We start from the raw sequence: 18356 nt of genomic DNA, 5'->3' as shown, positions 1-18356 counted from the left end.
GAAAATAAGGATTTGTGAATTACAAAAGCCCCTTTTACATATCAAGAGCAGAAGGGGAATGCATTTAAATTAGTGATCTGAACAGAGTATTTTATGAGAAACCAAAGAGAGAGTCTTGGGTTATGCTGTAAGAAAAGTCCCTTCCAGCCTTGCGGGTGCAGGGGACAGGCCAGGAATACGAGAAAAGTGAGAGAGAACTAGAAAAGCTACAGATTTCATGGGAGGGAATCTGCCCTCCCCAGGGGAGGGGAGATGAGCAAGGGTGGTGACATAAAGTACAGATGGGTATGTGGCATCCTACTGCAGCAGGGCTTAGCCCTTGTTTCTGACAGATAATTTGGGGAACTGTCAGCCTCTTAGGGTAGCCCTGCATCTAGCCTGGAGCTAGAACTTTATGAAGCCCTCAGCGGGTAATTTGAAAATGTCTAAGTGAGGTCCTTGGTGATGGGCCTGAGAAACCAGGGAACACGTGCAGGGTATCTGTAAGATCTTAGACGATGGGGTAGAGGGATGAAGAAGAGTCAGGGGTCAGAATGAGTCTGCAGCAATTGGGGCCACACCATACTCAAGATAACCAGGTGGAGCCAGCTATACCTCAGTGAGGACCCATGCAGGACCTGCAGGGACAAGAGTAGAGCAGCCACACCACATCAGGGACCTGCAGAGACCATGGCCATTATGAAGATGTGTGAGCTTTTCCCTTGTACCCAAGGGGGACTTTTGGAGATGAGAAATAGCCCTGAGAAGGAATTTGATATTTGAACCAAGTGAACATTTACTCAGAGGAGATAACGTTAGACTCAAAGTATCTGTTTAAAATGAGAAGAAATTGAGTTATCTTTAATTTTCAAGTTTAAGTTTTTTTTCTACAGTCAACAGGAATGGGACTTAAGAACGTGATGTGAATAGTTAGGGTCACAAAATAGCCCTCCCCTTTTTTTGCACGTCTGAACCATTGTGTTCATTGTGCTTTTATTGCAGTGTTGGGTCTACTACTAAACCCACAGCCTTCCAACCTTCATTTAAAACACACACACACACACACACACACACGCACACACACATGCACACACACACATATATAAAAAGAGGTAGGCAAGGAGTGTGTACTTAAACATATTTGTTGAATCAATATTTGTTGAACAAGTACTATTAAGTGCGCTCTGGAGGCTTAGCGTGGAACAAGACAGGCATGGTCTCTTCCCTAAGCAGTGATTAGTCTTTGGGATAAGGGAGGCAGGTCATGTTTCTGTCTTTGTTTGTTGCACTCTGTGGCCACTTGGAGGTATTTTCTACCCACATCATATAAGCAGTTAGTACAATCTGTGTATTGGGCAACATGGTTAGTGGTGAGTTAAAATTCATCCTAGTTGGAATTCGTTCTCTTTCTGCAAAGTTTCCGAGTGCCTCCTGCTTTCTGAACCATTTCAGCATGTATTCACTAATTGATCATCATTTGTCTAGTAAATATTTATTCTGCACCAGTTTATAGATCCTCTATTAGTTGCCAAAGATTCTGAGATAGATAGATGGAGACCTTTCAACTTGCTGACTGTTTACTGGCGAGAGGTGAATAAATCAATAGACATGAGGAGGGAAATTCTGCCTGAATTTGTATAGATAAGGCAGGTTTGCCACTTATGTTGCACAGAGCGTGGAGGGCACACAGATGCCAGGCCAGAAGGGCAGAAATCTAGTTCATGGGCCCTGGCATAGGGCTGCATACATCCAGGGGAAACACTGCATTTCTATCTATACAGGGTAACATTTGCCTGCCAACTACTGAGGCTCTCCACCCATTGGACTAGCAGGAGGAAGCAACATTATCTCATTTGCTAAAGAGTGCTGTAAAATCTGACAAGCAGTCATGAGAGAAAATGGGATGGTTGAACTGAGTTGAAAAGAAATTGGCCAAAAGGACCAGGCATGGTGGCTCATGCCTGTAATCGTAGCACTTTGTGAGGCTGAGAACGATTCACTGAGCCCAGGAATTGGAGACCAGCCTGGCCAATACAGTGAGACCTTGTCTCTAAAAAAAAAATTTTTTTTTTAATTAGCCAGGCATGGTGGTGCCTGTAGTCCCAGCTACTCAGGTGGCTGAGACAGGAGGATTGCTTGAGCCCAGGAGGTGGACACTCCAGCGAGCTAAGGTCATGCCACTATGCTTCAGCCTGGGTAACAGAGACTGTGTCTTAAAAAGAAAAGAAAACAAAACAAAAGAAATTGGCCAGGCTGGGTGCAGTGGCTCATGCCTGTATTTCCAGCACTTTGGGAGGCCGAGGCGGGTGGATCACCTGAGGTCAGGAGTTCAAGATCAGCCTGAGCAACCTGGAGAAACCACGTCTGTACTAAAAATGCAAAAATTAGCCAGGCACGGTGGCGCATGCCTGTAATCCCAGCTACTTGGGAGGCTGAGGCAGGAAAATCTCTTGAACCTGGGAGGCGGAGGTTGCAGTGAGCTGAGATCATGCCATTGCACTTCAGCCTGGGCAACAAGAGTGAACATCAACAAAATAAAAAATAAAAATAAAGAAATTGGCCATAAGGGCTGGGTGCAGTGACTGATTCCTATAATCCCAGCACGTTCGGATGCCAAGGTGGGAGGATCTCTTGAGGGTGTGAGTTTGAGGCCAGCCTGGGCAACATAGTGAAACCTCATCTCTACTATAATAATTAATAATAATAATAAAGAAATTGGCCAAAAGACAGAAGTGTTGGAGAGTTGGAGGAACGTGAGTGGATGTACTGAGGAGGGAGAGAAGATGGTGAATTTGGGGAAGAAGAAGCAGTTTGTGAAAGAGACTATCCAGGAAAAGGCTGGGAGATTAGCCCTCAAGGTTGGACAGAGGCCAGCGATGAGGGGGCAGGTGTGTTGAGAAATTGGCCACTTTGTCCTGTAACTTTGGGGAGCCTTTGGAGAGTTAAATGTAACCTCTAAATCAACACATTTAGCATGGCCTGTCAGCCCTTCTCTCCCTGACTGGCGTCTCTATTTCTCTGACCTCTCATTTGCTTTCCTGCCTTGGCCACATGCTTTGGGATTTAACCATAGTCTTCCTTGTTCACCTTGTATCCGTCTGCTGTGAAATCTTCCTCTCCTTTGTCTCTTACCAGATGTACAGCTCTGTGACACCTCTGATTGTGCCTTATACTCCTAAAAAATATGAGATCATTGGGCAACAATTCTAAAGTGTGGCATATGCACCATCTGTGATAAGTGAGGTGATTTTAAGTAGCACACAACATTTTTCTTTGGATATATTCACAGTATTATATGTTTTATAAATATATTTAACATATTTGTTTTAATGTGTAATAAGAAAAAAATACAAGTGAACAAAATCAGCAAAATGTGATTTTAAAAATGTGATTTTACTGATGTGTATATTTATAATGAACTTCTTTTTTAAACAGAGTCTTGCTGTGTTGCCCAGGCTGGAGGACAGTGGTGTTATCTCGGCTCACTGCAACCTCTGCCTCCTGGGTTCAAGTGATCCTCCCACCTCAGCCTCCTGAGTAGCTAGTATTACAGGTGCATGCCACCATGCTTGGTGAAGTTTTGTATTTTTAGTAAACACAGGGTTTTAGCATGTTGGCCAGGCTGGTCTCGAACTCCTAAGCTCAAGTGATCTACCCGCCTCAGCCTCCCAAAGTGCTGAGTTCACAGGCATGAGCCACAGCACCCAGCCAGGATGAAGCTTAAAGAGGGTTTAAGTCAAAGAATTAGTTGATTTATAGAAAAGAATACTGGTGGCCCACAGAATGGAAAAAATTGCATAGTAGGTATGCAAATGACTAAAATTTGAGATCTTGCAGAAGCTTAACAGCAAGGTAGAATAAACAGCATTTTCATTAGTTTATTCTACATATTCAGGATGTTTTGCCTAAAAAGTAATAGTCAGTATAAATCTTGGAAGGAAGGAAGAAGGAATTAAGGGAGGAAAAGAAAGGAGAGAGAGAAAGAAAAGGTTGAGAGAGAACAAGTGCCCATCGTGAGCCTCAGCATCTGAGGTTTCCATGCTGCTGGGTTGGGACAGTCAATGCCCTCATAGTTCTGTGTTTCAAGACTCTGAGCCTATCCCAGGGGGATCATCAGGTGTCCAGGAAGAGGCTGGAGTTCCATATCCTCAGAGATAAGAAGATTACCTGGGTAGGAGGCAGAATTGTATCATCATCTAATTGTCCTCCCAGAGTCTAGTTTTGCTTTGATATCTTTTTGTCCTCAATGCTGACTGGCGAAAAAAAACTTTTTATCTTCTATATTGTCACAATTCTGGTCACCAAAATGTATGCGTTTTCCCTCTACACCATGCAATTCTCCAGTTTGTGGAAGACACTGACTGGATATCATACAATATAACTCAATTTGATGCTATTGGCTGGGCATGGTGGCTCATGCCTGTAATCCCAGCACTTTGGCAGGCTGAGGTGGGAGAACTGCTTAAACCCTGGAGTTCAAGACCAGTCTGGGCAACATAGCAAGATCCTGTTTCTACAAAACTTTTTTAAAAAATTAGCTGGGTGTGATGATGTGCATCTGTGGTCTCAGCTACTGGGAAGGCTGAGGTGGCAGAATCGCTGGAACCTGGGGAGTTGAGGCTGCAGTAAACTATGATGGTGCTACTGCACTCCAGCCTGGCCTGGCAGAAAGAGGGAAGGAAGGAAGGAAGAAAGGAAGGAGGGAGGAAGGGAGGGAAAGAAAGAAATGAAGGAAGGAAGGAAGGAAAAAAGAAAGAGAGAGAGCAAGGAAAGAAGGAAGAAAGGAAAGAAAGAAAAAGAAAGGAAGAAAGAAAGAAAGGAAGAAAGAGAGAAACTAAAAGAAAGGATGCAATCCACCTGGAAATCGTGTCAGATCCCACAGATTAGGGGCTCAGTCCCACAAGACTGCCCTCACTTCAGACACAAATCCAAGTTGTTACCTATGTTTCTTTTCTTTTCTTTTTTCGAGTCAGAGTCTTGCTCTGTCACCCAGGCTGGAGTGCAGTGGTGTGGTCTCGGCTCACTGTAACCTCTGCCTCTTGGGTTCAAGCAATTCTCCTCTCAGCCTCCCGAGTACCTGGGATTACAGGCACCCCCCATCGTGCCCAGCTAATTTTTGTATTTTTGTAGAGATGAGTTTTTTACCATATTGTCCAGGCTAGTCTTTTGGCTAGGCTGGTCTCAAACTCCTGACCTAGCGATCCGCTCACCTTTGATTTGACATCATAATCAGTATAGGATGACCTGAAGGATAAACACGCCTTAGAAGGTCTGGGATGCACAACAGTCATGTCACCCCGGCCTTGATTCCCATACTCACAAATACAAAGGGTCCTAGGCTTGTTTTCATGTGCTCTCTTGGATCAGTCAGATCACACAGGGGACACCTCACACTCTCAGAGGGTCTAATGGAAAAGGCTTTAGTGACGAGGTTATTTACTGAGAGGAGTTGGTGGGGGAGGGTATGAAGCTTTCCAGATGTAGCCACAGTGGGGCTGGTGCTTCCCCAGGCCTGATGAAGCTGGGGTGGGGGTTGATGTTACAGAATTGGGAACGCAGGAGCCGTGGTCATATTAGAATGCAGCTACTGCCAAGAAGTGGCCAGGCAGGGAGGAAACAGAGGCCTCAGCACGCCAGTGTCTTTTTCTTCCGGTCCTTTGATTCCTGCCAGTGCCACCCAGTGGTCAAATAAAAATGGAAGCCAAAGATCAAGCAGCTTGGGTGATGCCTACACACAAGATCCACCCCTGGGGCAAAGAGAAGGGGAGAGGAGAAGAGGAGTGCGAACTGACCTGACAGGTAAGGAGAATAACTGGCTGTCCTCCCTCCCCCATCCTGTTCCTGGGGACCCCCAGTCCCATTCCCTGCTTGGAAATCATGATGCTCCCAGAAGTCAGATTTGCAGGATATTATAAACAGAAAGAAAGAAAATAAAGGACACGGCCGGGCGCAGTGGCTCAAGCCTGTAATCCCAGCACTTGGGGAGGCCCAGGCGGGTGGATCACAAGGTCAAGAGATCGAGACCATCCTGGTCAACATGGTGAAACCCCATCTCGACTAAAAATACAAAAAATTAGCTGGGCATGGTGGCGCGTGCCTGTAATCCCAGCTACTCAGAAGGCTGAGGCAGGAGAATTGCCTGAACCCAGGAGGCAGAGGTTGCGGTGAGCCGAGATTACACCATTGCACTCCAGCCTGGGTAACAAGAGTGAAACTCTGTCTCAAAAAAAAAAATAATAAATAAAGGACACTTTTATACTTTATGTTCTGTAGATTTCAGTGACATTTTTGCACCTTTTGTTTATCTCAAAACAACTTTGTGAAGTATGTATTTTGGAAGCTAAGTAGGTGTGTATGTCTTACTCAAATCACAATTAATGGAATCAGGACTTGACTTGACCCTCATGTCTCTAAGCTGTTCTCTTTCTTTTAGGCCGGTGTCTTTCAAAACTGTGAGTCTCAAAGCCTTGGTGGGCCTTGAACCAATTCCGTGGATTATGACCTGCATTTGGACAATAATGAAATAGAATTGAAGAGAGCAGATGGGATGTCAGAGTGTGTTACCCATAATACAGGTAAATCTTGTTTCTTGAAACTTAAACACACATAAGTGTGTGTATGTGCTTTTGTGTACTAGGCTGTGATGTACTATATCACAACTATACACATAAAAAATACAATATGTATTTCTTCCTAAGGTTTCTGTTTAAGAAAGTCCAGGCCGGGCGCAGTGGCTCAGGCCTGTAATCCCAGCACTTTGTGCGTCCGAGGTGGGTGGATCACTTGAGCTCAGGAGTTCGAGACCAGCCTGGAAAACACGGGAAAAACCCATCTTTACTAAAAATACAAAAAAATTAGCTGGGCATGATGGTGGAGGCCTGTAATCCCAGCTACTCAAGAGGCTGAGGCAGGAGAATCGCTTGAACCCGGGAGGCAGAGGTTGCAGTGAGCTGAGATAGCGCCACTGCACTACAGCCTAGGCAACAGAGTGAGACTCTGTCTCAAAAAAAAGAAAAGAAAAGAAATTCTGAAAGCATTGTGTTAGACCATCTTCTCTTTTTACTGTTTATTCTTTCATTCATTTGTTCATTCGTTCTCATTTTGTGTGGCAGATCCTGAACTCAAAACAGCACCAGATTTTTAATTTGATATCATCATCTCCTGCATTTGTTCAGTGCAAATTCTTTCTCCATTCTCCTTACATGCCCTGCTTCACCACCTTCACTTTCCTAAGCAATCCATGCCTTCCTTCATCTTGGAGACCTTTGCAAAACTCCACCTATCCTTTTCCCCTCTCTCTGTGAGCTCATTCTTAGTCATCCTTCAGCCTATAGAATCCTGCCTCTATTCTCAAAGCCTGGCTTCGGTTCTTGAGGCAATTTTTAAATAAGGCTGCAAGTTATTTGACACTCACTCCAAAGAGGCAGAAACTATGTCACGTCTTCTTGATGCGTGCTTATGACTGCTTCAACCAATAAAGTGGAAGTGAAATGGTGTGACTTCTAAAGCTTGGTCATCAAAGGTCGTGCAATTTCCACCTGACTTGCTGGAACACTCACTTTTGGAGCTCTGAGCTGCTGTGTAACACATCCAAATACCCAAGGCCACCATGGTAGAGAGGCCATATGTAAGCACTCCAGGGGACAATTCCAGTTAGATCCAGCATTCCAGCCATCTCTGTCAGGGAGTAAGGCATGTAACTGGGTTATCTTGTACTCTCTAGACCAGCCCACCCACAAAGTGCATGACACTGAGTGACCTCCGTTGATGCCACAGTTAACACAAAAATCACCCAGCAGAATCCTGCCTGAATTTGTGATCTACAAAATTTATGAGATATAAAATTGTCATTGCTTTAAGCCACCATGTTTTGGGATGGTGTTTTGTACAGCAATAGATAGCTGCAACAATTCTCTCTCTATGTGTGTCCATGGCATCCTATTTTGTCTCCACTGTGAAGTTTATTGCATTGTAGCTTAACTTTCTACTATCTATTTGTCTGTGTTTTCTAGCAGAAAATATGAAGCCTAAAATGATATTTTGCTGCCAATTGCGTTTCTAATATCTAGCATCAGTTCTGCACAAAATATGGACTTAATGATTATTTTAAAAAATTTGGGTTCAATTTTTTAAAGTTTGGGAACAGAGTTTATTACAGGAAAGGTGTTCATATGTCTGCATCTGCCTGGACCTATTGATTTAATGTAATTATTAACAGAGTCCTCTTTCAGTCTCAAAATGTAATGGATAAATGATATGATTTATAATCTATTTAATTAGAGGGGTCCTCCTGGGACCAGGGAAGGATTCTGAGTGATGCCCATAAGATTCATTAGAGGTTGGATTTGGCTCTGGTTGGATAAGAATTTTGAATTTTTAGATGAGCAATTTTAAAGAGAGACTGTTATTACCCTTGTCACCATTATATTTTGATTACGTGCTCTATAATTAGATGTTGAAAATGCTAATGCATATTAATACTTGATTGATTTGATTACCCATCATAATTATACTTTGATCACTTTTGATAAATATATTGATTCATAGTTTATTTACTTCACAGTATATTCTTTGTATAACTGCTTTGATAATATCTGATTACATCTTAATATTTGATTGCTTTGAGTAGCTCTTGTTTTAACCATGGGGAAGTTGGATCGTATTAGCCATGATGAACCTGACTAGTGGTTATATGAGCGTCGATTTCGTAGAGAAACGCGCCTGGGTTTGATGTTCTTCCTTACTTACCTGGGTAACCTCTTAACCTCACTTATCCTCTCTGGTCTTTAGTTTCCCCATCTCTAAAATAGAATTGATAAAAGTTACTCATAAGGGTGCCAGGTGGATTAATAAGAAAATCATCTATTAGTAGAGTATTCTGGCTGGTCCCTAACTGACATTCTGGGTAATTCTCATGTGTAGATGGATGATATTCCCTACTCCCACCCAAATATCTATTTGCATGATCTAATACACATGAAGGCTTTTTATTGATGTTGTTTCAGGAGGGGGCTCAGGGAGAAAGAAGTCATTCTGGGTGGGATACTGATGAGGGAGAGAGGAAGAGAAGAGGAATAAATGGGAGGCCATGTCATGGGCTCCATTCTGCCATTCAGGCCCCAGGGTCCAGGTGTTCAGAGTACAAGAGGGCCTGGCCGAAGGGGCAAGTGGGCTGGCATCTGGCCACAGGGTTATATTTGCTTGCGTAGTGTATATTTCTTTCTTTCTTTTCCTTCCTTCCTTCCTTTCTTTCCTTCTTTTCTTTTCTTTTTTGTTTTTGAGACAGTGTCTTGCTCTGTCACCTAGGCCGGAGTGCAATGGCACAATCTCGGCTCACTGCCACCTCCTCCTCCTGGGTTCAAGCGATTCTCCTGCCTCAGCTTCCAAAGTAGCTGGGATTACAGGTGTGTGCCACGTCCACCTAATTTTTTGTATTTTTAGTAGAGACCAGGTTTCACTGTGTTAGCCAGGAGGGTCTCCATTTCCTGACCTCATGATCCACACGCCTCATCCTCCCAAAGTATTGGGATTACAGGCGTCAGCCACTGCACCTGGTCGAGTGGTGTATCTTTTCTAATTCACAAAGAGGAGCCATGAGAACCCTCAGAGGTGTCATATGAAAGAAGGACTTGTTTGAAATTCAGTAGAAATGAAGAGATAGAGTGAGAGAGAGAGAGAGAGATTGAGCGCAAACTCTGAAGTTCCCATGTGTGTGGAGGGTTTTGTGAGACTGTGGGCACAGGAACAGCAGTGTAGGTCCAGGAGGGCATCTCTTCCCCCTGGGCTGCAGTTCGTGCCCTGGATCCCAGAGTGCTCTGTGGGAGATGGCAGTGCCTGGCAGATCAGCCTTCTCATGGGGTTTGGGGAACTTGGGGTGTGTGTGTCTGTGTGTGTGCGAACATGTGTGTTGAGAGGAAGGGAACATGGACAGTATGTGTGTGGGGGTGACCCTTAACTACTGTAATAGCTGGAAATTACAGAACTTTTAGCTCCAGGTGCCTTGCTAAACACTTTACATGCATTATAATTTTCAATGGTCACAACAACCCTGTGACAATAACCAATAGTACTTTTATTATCCTCATTCTACAGATGAGAAGTAGAGGCAAAGAGAAATTAAGGAATTTCTCCTGATGTTATAGACAGTAGAGCTGGGATTTCAATCCAGACAGTCAGATGCCAGAGTCACTGCTCTTAGCCATGACCCTATATTGCCTCCTGTTCAAGGAAACTGAAACTGGATCCAGACATGGGTGAGCCCCCTAGTGCTACCCCTGGGGACAGCTGGAGTGGGGAGGAACTCGGATGCTGTATAAGCCCATGATCCTCAACTCACTGAAATCTGTGTTAATGGGATCCATCTCTTCCCTCAGCCTGGGGACACTATGTTTTGGATATAAAGCACATTTGCCCAGGACCTGGCTCTGGCTTAGGACTCAGTTGAGAATTGTGTTTTTAGTGTTCTGGATGATTGGCTTAGCAGTTCTTTTCTTGAGTCATGTTTTTACAGATGAAAGCACAGAGACCCACTTAGCCAAGTCAGGGCTCACTTTGACATTCTGTTGTGCCTGTTTTTGTCTGTGACCCAAACTGAAGTCCATAGTACAGTGGGATGACCTGCCTTCTCTCCAGCTGTGGGGAGACTCAGGCGTGGGTAATTGTCCCCTGGCACTGGGCCACTGGAGAAGAAAAGCTATTAACTGCCCATCTGCTGGCTGCTGTCCTGGCTGCCATCCAAATGACCCATAAACCCTGGGAACGTTCAATGATTAGACACAGTCATGTGCTCCTGGAACACCAGAGCAACCACTCCATACTGAAAGGAAGGACACCTTTCCAGAATCCCATATGAGTCCCCACATATTAGCAAGTCTCTTCTCTTAATCCTTCCTTCCTTTGCAGAAAATGGATTTATCTACATCCCATCCCCGAAACTGTGAGATGTTACCTTTTTCTTTTCCATCCCCCTATTTTATTACTTTTTTATTTTATTTTTATTTTTTATTTTTTTGAGATGGAGTTTCACTCTTGTTACCCAGGCTGGAGTGCAATGGTGTGATCTCGGCTCACCGCAACCTCCGCCTCCTGGGTTCAGGCAATTCTCCTGCCTCAGCCTCCTGAGTAGCTGGGATTACAGGTCTGTGCCACCATGCCCAGCTTATTTTCTGTATTTTTAGTAGAGATGGGGTTTCACCATGTTGACCAGGATGGTCTCGATCTCTTGACCTCATGATCCCTCCTTGGCCTCCCCAAGTGCTGGGATTACAGGCGTGAGCCACTGCGCCTGGCTGATATTTTTAACATGCTAGGGATTTCCAAAATTGAGATGTTGCTTTTGTCCCTTCATGTATAATTCTATCTAATGCAAACTATAGTGCAACTTTATTTCAAGTAGGCATGGTATTTTTTTGTTTTTACTCCATTTTGCTTCCTGAAATTTCTCTAGGATGGATCTGTTCTGCTAAGGAGGAGGTGGACTAGAAACCGTACCAAGCAGCGTCTTGTACAGATGGAAATAGTCTCGTACAGATGAACAGCGTCTCATACAGATGAACCAACAGTCAGAAGGGTGAGTCCTCCTTCTGGCTCCACCAAACATTGAGCGCCTTGGTCTTTTTTTTTGAAACAGAGTCACACTCTGTCAGCCAGGTTGGAGTGCAGTGGTGCGATCTTGGCTCAATGCAACCTCTGCCTCCCAGGTTCCAGTGATTCTACTCCCTCAGCCTCCCAAATAGCTGCGATTACAGGCGTGCGCCACTGCGCCCAGCTAATTTTTGAATTTTTAGTAGAGATGGGGTTTTGCCATGTTGGCCAGGCTAGTATCAAACTCCTGACCTCAAGTGATCTGCCTGTGTTGGCCTCCCAAGGTGCTGGGATTACAGGTGTGAGCCACCATGCCTGGTAGCCTTTTCATTGGTAAAGCGACTTGGACTCCGTGGCCTCTGCCACCTCTTCCAGGCCTGCACCTCAGTGAGTCTTTCGCTGTCTCTGGAAGTCAGTTGGAAAATAGGGCAACAATTAGCCAACAGCTGACTTCGTCAGACTATAATGATCTAATTTCTTGAAGATTCTGGTAGTTCAAATTAAGTATGAGAATGGTTCTTCTGGTGCTGAGCAAAGGAAGAAAACTCAAGTAGTAGCAATATGGTAGGGTTTTCCTGGAACTGGAACTGGTACTTGACATGTTTTTGTTTTTTTTTTTTTTTGAAGACGGGGTCCCACTCTGTCACCCAGGCTGGAGTACAGTGGCACAATCATAGTTCACTGTAGCCTTGAACTCCTGGGCTCAAATTTCTCTCTCCTCTTTTTATATATACATATATGTAAATTTTTCTGAACTGTCTGTGACTAAGTTGCATACATTCAGAGCCGTGTCCCTGTCCCTCAGTGCAGTCTGGTCCTGGCCTGGATGTCCCTCAAGCCCGGCGCCACATCTTTCCTCCCATCACTCCCACTGCTGCCACTGCACCCTCAGACTCGGACCTAGTGTTTTTTTTCTCTCATTGGAAAGCCCTCCTTCTACCCACCCAGACCAGAACTCCACTGTGTGTGCCCCTCCTTGGGTGTTAAAAAGAAGACCACTGAACTAGATTGGCTTGCTTGGGCGAAGAGGCAGGCTCCTCACTAGAGTGCAGTGGCACAATCATAGCTCACTGCAGCCTTGAACCCTCAGCCTCCCAGGTAGCTGGCACTACAGGTATGCACCACCACACCTGGCTAATTTTTTTTTTTTGTATTTTTTGTAGAGACCGGTTTTTGCCGTGTTGCCCAAGCTGGTCTTGAACTCCTGTACTCAAACCATCTGCCCTCCTTGGTCTCCCAAAGTGCTGGGATTACATGCATGAGCCACCACACCCAGCCTGCTTGGCCTGTTTTTAAGGTAGATAAGAACTCACATGTGATAGGGAGGAAAGAGGACGGTCTAGCACCTATAGGCCAAGGCATGGAGGTGAAAACAAGCCCATCCCATGTGGACAACAGATGGGACACAAAAAATCAAAAACAAGAAGAGAAAGCCAGAAATGTCCCCAGCTGGGGAGAGTACAAAGCGTCCTGTGCCTCTTTTCCCATTCGTGGTGCTGTGTGATGGCATCCCAACAGCAGCCTTCATTTCATGTATGCTGTGACAGTTAACTAGTCAATTTTGTTTTCCTTTAGTTTAACCATAAGTTTAAAGTAAATATTGATATTTTCTAAGCTATAAAACAGCCACTCATCACAATGCATTTCGACAAAACCAAACAGTTTGGTGACCGAGACTCACAGAGATTTCTCCTAATTGGATAAAAAGATGAGGTCTGTGCTTTTTCATTTGCCTGATTAATTACAGCTCTGAAACCCTTGAAAACAGACACGGCGTGTAAGTGGTATCTATTGTTTAATCAAGGACAGATGTTTTTGAAAACCTTTTAAATAGGCCTAGAGCCTTACTGACTCTGAAGAGAATCATTGAACCATATGTTTTTACAAGTAGCATGCCAGCAAAAAACGATTTTTACTAATATTCAAGTTAGAGTCACCATAATTGTGGTTTGTCCTAAACCTCCCAGCATCTAGAAGCAGTTCCAAGTAAATGGCATCATCATCAACCCAGGGGACTAGGCTAAAAATCCAATAATCACTCACAACTTCTTGCCTGTACTTCTCTCCCTCATCCCTGCTCTGTCCAAGACTGGTTGTCAATTTCATTGCCCAAGAGCAGTATCTCTCTGTAGCAGGACATGCCGCAGACAGAACCTCTCAGACACCAGGTTTGTGAAAGAAGTAGCTTTTTATTCGGCCGGGAGTCTCGGCAAACTCGCGTCTGGAGAACCGAGCTCCCCGACTAGAAAATCCTGGCCTCGTTTAAAGGCTCACAATCTTAGAGGGTACATGTCAGAGGGTCGTGGTGATCAATGAGGTAAATGAGGGGCACGTGACTTAGGGGGCATCTAATCGTGATTAAGCAAGAACAATGACTTTCTGGGAAGATTCCTCCATACCATGCCTGTGATCTATGGATAGGATAGGAACTAGGGTGGGGGGTTTGGTCTTTAACCTCCAGGTCCGGCTAGTGGTGCTGGTTTTTTTCTCCTCCCCTGACCTTGCGCCTTCTATTTTCAACTTTTACTTCTTCTTTTGAAATGCAATGTAGGAGGCTAAGGCGAAGCCGTGTTAGAAGTTTAAGTGGAAGGTCTCCTTCTTCATCTCCAGGTGTTTCCTGGTGTCTGTTCCTACCACAGCTTATGTTAAGGCAACTGTGATATGGGTCTGGTGACGGGAGGAACACCAGGGTCGTTAGCCTCATGCTGATTTAGATAAAACCACATGGACACGGACACACAAGGACACACACAGTGGTTTTAAGGAGTGGAGAGTTTAATAGCTAAGAAAGAAGGAAGAAGCTCCCCCATACAGAGATGGAGAGCGGGTCAAAGCCAAAAGAGGAAACCCCTGTGCAGAAAAGTGGCTGCTTACATGAGGAAATTGGAGGAGGCGGTATCTGATTTGCATAGGGCTTCGGATTGGTTTGACCTGTCATGTCATTCACGAAGCCCTAGGAAAAACTGGCCCACCCATCCTAGTCTTTTTATATGCAAATACAGGGCGCCATGATGTTTGACACACATGGGGATATGTGGGGGTGGCCATGTTACCAGGCACATATGGGGGCAAGGGCAAGAGGACCAGGGAGGGAATCGCCACGTTTGGGTGGACCTAGTTCCTAATGATCTACATTTACATATCAAAGCCTGCCAGCACAGCTGGGGCTTTTCTGCTAGACAAGAAACGTTTCTGGAGCTGCTTTCAAAGAAACAAAAACTTCCCAAGGACCCCTTTTCTTATCTGCCTAGAATAATTTCTTAATAACTCCTATAACAACTATGTTAGGCCTGGTAGAAAACCGAATGCACCCCATATGGGTGAAGTGAAGAGACTTTCATGAGGAGACTATTTGAGAAGCGTAGCCAAGGTGAATGGAATAAGCAAGGGTCAGTGGGTACCAGGATAACAAGCACAGTGTTGCTCTTCCTACTCCAAGGGCTGGGGACAGTGGGAGGAAAAACTGTGTTTCCAAAACCCAGTGAGAGCCAAAGGAAGAGGCTATGGGCCCTGGCTGCCTAGTGGTTGCTGTGGTGAAGACAGCCTGTGGATGAGGATGTGGCTTGTGTAGCACCTAAGTTGGGAAGTTGGGGTGAAGGGATAAATATGCCAGCCCTTCCTCCTGCTGTCTTCTAGTCTTGTCGGTACCTCCAATTGGCCAAACTTAACTGACACCAAAGGGCAGGGGAGCCCAGGAGATGCAGTCCTCCGGCATCCGCCTCTTCCCTCCTGCACTAAGCACCAATTACTGGTGAGGGTGTAGAGCAACGGGCTCTCTCATTCATTGCTGGTGGGAATTCGAAGGGTGCAGCACTTTGGAAGACAGACGTTTCTCACAAAGCTGAACGTGCCCTTACCACACATTCCAGCAATCATGCTGCTTGATATGTCTTCAGTGGGTTGGAAACTTACATCCACACAAAAATTCTTACACGGATGTTTATGGCAGTTTTATTCACAATTGCTGAAACTTGATCACAGCCGTTTCTCTGCACAAAGTAGGGCAGAGACAGCAGAGTGGGTCTGGAGGCTCAAATGAAAAATAACTGCACAGTAATGGCTCCCTGCCCTTGAACTATTGCAATAGCCTCTTAAAGGCTTCCCTGCCTCCAGGCTTATTTTCTCTCCCAATTCTCCATAATGCGACAAGAATGTTCTTTCTAAAGCAAAAATCTCCAGGTGACTCCCTTCTTACAACCCTTGAGTGACGTCCTCCCAGGAGAAAATGAGAACTCCCCAGCATGGTGTCCAATGTCCTGTGAGCCGCATCTCTATCGACCTCCCTCTCCCTTTGCACTCCATGCAGTGATGGGAGCCTGAACTGGTCTCTCATCACTCCCCTTAGCCCCCTGCTTAGCCACGCCCTCTGCCTGCAATATTTTTTATTCCATTGTGCCCTGCTCTCCACGCCTTTTCCCCAGCTGGCTAATTTCTGCTCCCCCACCTTTAGTTTCATTTTTATTTTAAGATGGCATAGGGTTCTCCCCCAACCTTTTTTGTGAGTTTTTAAATAGACTTTATTTTTTCTAGGAGTTAGGTTTATAGAAGAATTGAGCAGGAAGTATCGAGTTCTCATGTACTTCCTTTCCACCCCCTCCACAGTTGCACCTGTTATTAACATCTTATATTAGTGTGGTGGTACATTTGTTACTATTGATGAATCAATATGCATTCTTATTAACCAAAGTCCATTGTTTACATTAGGGCTCACTCTTTATGTTGTCTAGTTCTGTGGTTTCAACAAATGCATAATGTCAAGTATCCACCATTACAGCATTTTAAAGAATAATTTCACTGCCCTAAAAGTCCCCTGTATTTCACCTGTTCCTCTATTCCTCCTCCCCTTAAGCCTGTGGCAACCACTGATTTTTTTAACTGTGTGCATAGTTTTGCCTTTTCCAGAGTGTTGTATCATTGCAGTCACATAGTGTGTTATCTTTTTTCAGACTGGCTTCTTTCACTTAGCAATATGCATGCATATCTTTCCATGGCTTGAAAACTCTTTTTTTTATTGACAATAATATTCCATGGTACGGATGTACTGCAGTTTGTTTGCCCATTCCCCTATTGAAGAACATCTTGGTTGCTTCCAAGTTTGAGCAATTATGGTTACAGCTGCAATAAGCATTTCATGTGAGGTTTTTTTGGGGGATTGTAGGTTTTCAATCCATTTGGATAAATACCAAGGACTATAATCTCTAGGATATATGTTAAGACCATGTTCAGCTTTGTAAGAAACTGTCTTCCAAAGTGCTACACCATTTTTGCATTCCCACCATAATATATGAGAGATCTTGTAGCTCCATATCCTCACCAGCATTTGGTGCTATGTCTTGGATTTTTGCCATTCTAATAGGTGTGCAGTGGTATCACCTTGTTGTTATAATATTTCCATTTCCTAATGACATATGCCATTGAGCATCCTTTCATTTGCTTAGGTGCCACTTCTGCTCCAGTTTTAACTATTGGCTTAGTTGATGGTTTCTGTAGGAAAGCGCTCTCCCCCATTGTATCGGATAGCCTTTGCTGTGTAATAGATGAGTTCAAAACATGGTAGCTGAAAATAGCCATCACTTATCTGTGGGTCATGTGGAGTTCAGCTGATTAGGCGAGGTTGTGCTGGGTGCCCCCGCTTTGGGCTTGTGGATCTCCTGGGTTGGCTGGGTCTGCTAGCTAGCTCTGTTCCACAGGTCTCCAACTTTGTTTGACCCAGGAGTATGGCTATCATTTGTTCTTATGACAAAGACAGAGGCACAATGGAGTGAGTGGAAACATGACATTTCTTAAAGTCTGGACCCACTGAGACGTACCTGCAATTAGTTATAGTAAGTCACAGGGCCAACTCTAAATTCAAGGGGCAATGTGAGGCCATAGCAAGGATGCAGATGTGTGATGGGGAAGAGAGAAAAATTAAGACCAAGTCCATCCACCACAGTGCACCACTGTGATCATAACAATTCACTTTCCTCCAACATGCAAATGCTCTTACCCCCATCCCTGAGCCCCAAAGGGCTTGATTTGATCCCCAGGATGTCATGGAAACCTGTAGACTAAAATGGCAAGTCTTTGCACCTTAAATACCAAACACTCAGAGGTTAAACATGAAGTAAATAACCAAAATAAAAATTTCCATCTGAAATTCTCCTATTTCTTTCCACATGCCACGGGTCACAGCAAGTCACATGGCCAAACCCAAAGCCAAGAGATACTCATAATAAGGCCATGACAAAGGAGGGATAAGGAACTGGGGACAATACTGTACCCCCAGTATAAATGGAAATGGAAGGATGGTTGTCCTTCCATTTACATCACCTGCCTTGACCACCCCTTCTGAAAGGGGCTTTAGAAAAAAGCCCTTTTGTTTCATCTGAGCAAGTTTCTCAGAATGCTTTCAGCCTGGAGAAAACTGGGGGCTCAGAGGTCTTTCTACTTTTTAAAGAGCCACAGTCCTTTATACTCAAAGTCAGAAGTATTTTTGCCAATAATACTCTCAAAAAAACTTTCTGAGTTTTACAAATAAAGACAAAGAATTTTTAAAGTGGCAAGAAAAGACATTTTTTGCTCTAAAAAGGTGAGATAAAGGAACAAATTTTTCCTAATGATTATTTAAAAAAAAACTTTGAAGATGTGGTCAAAAAGATCAGATAGGAATGTATCCCATACACATTTTCTTATCGATAGTTTTGGGTTTCAGTAATTCAAGATTTAGACCAAAATTTATGTAAACTAATGTATAACAAGCATTATCTTGGTAGTAGTGTATTGAAATTGATACTTTAATTTCCCCAAATCTT

The 18356-nt window shown here is 44.2% G+C and overlaps 1 long non-coding RNA gene across 1 annotated transcript in view; it reads right to left on the bottom strand.

The window, feature by feature from the left end:
- Positions 1-3845: 3845 nt before the first annotated feature.
- LOC108590977 (uncharacterized) overlaps positions 3846-18356 on the bottom strand; it is an 80091-nt gene continuing 65580 nt past the window's right edge. Inside the window, exon 2 of the long non-coding RNA XR_001910727.1 lies at positions 3846-4146. This is a non-coding gene — a long non-coding RNA (uncharacterized LOC108590977). The remainder of the gene's footprint in view (positions 4147-18356) is intronic.

Source organism: Callithrix jacchus, chromosome 3 (genome assembly GCF_049354715.1).
Source record: "Callithrix jacchus isolate 240 chromosome 3, calJac240_pri, whole genome shotgun sequence".
NCBI lineage: Eukaryota > Metazoa > Chordata > Mammalia > Primates > Cebidae > Callithrix > Callithrix jacchus.
Note: the sequence above shows the minus strand (reverse complement) of the source record. Positions and strands in the feature narration are given on the sequence as shown.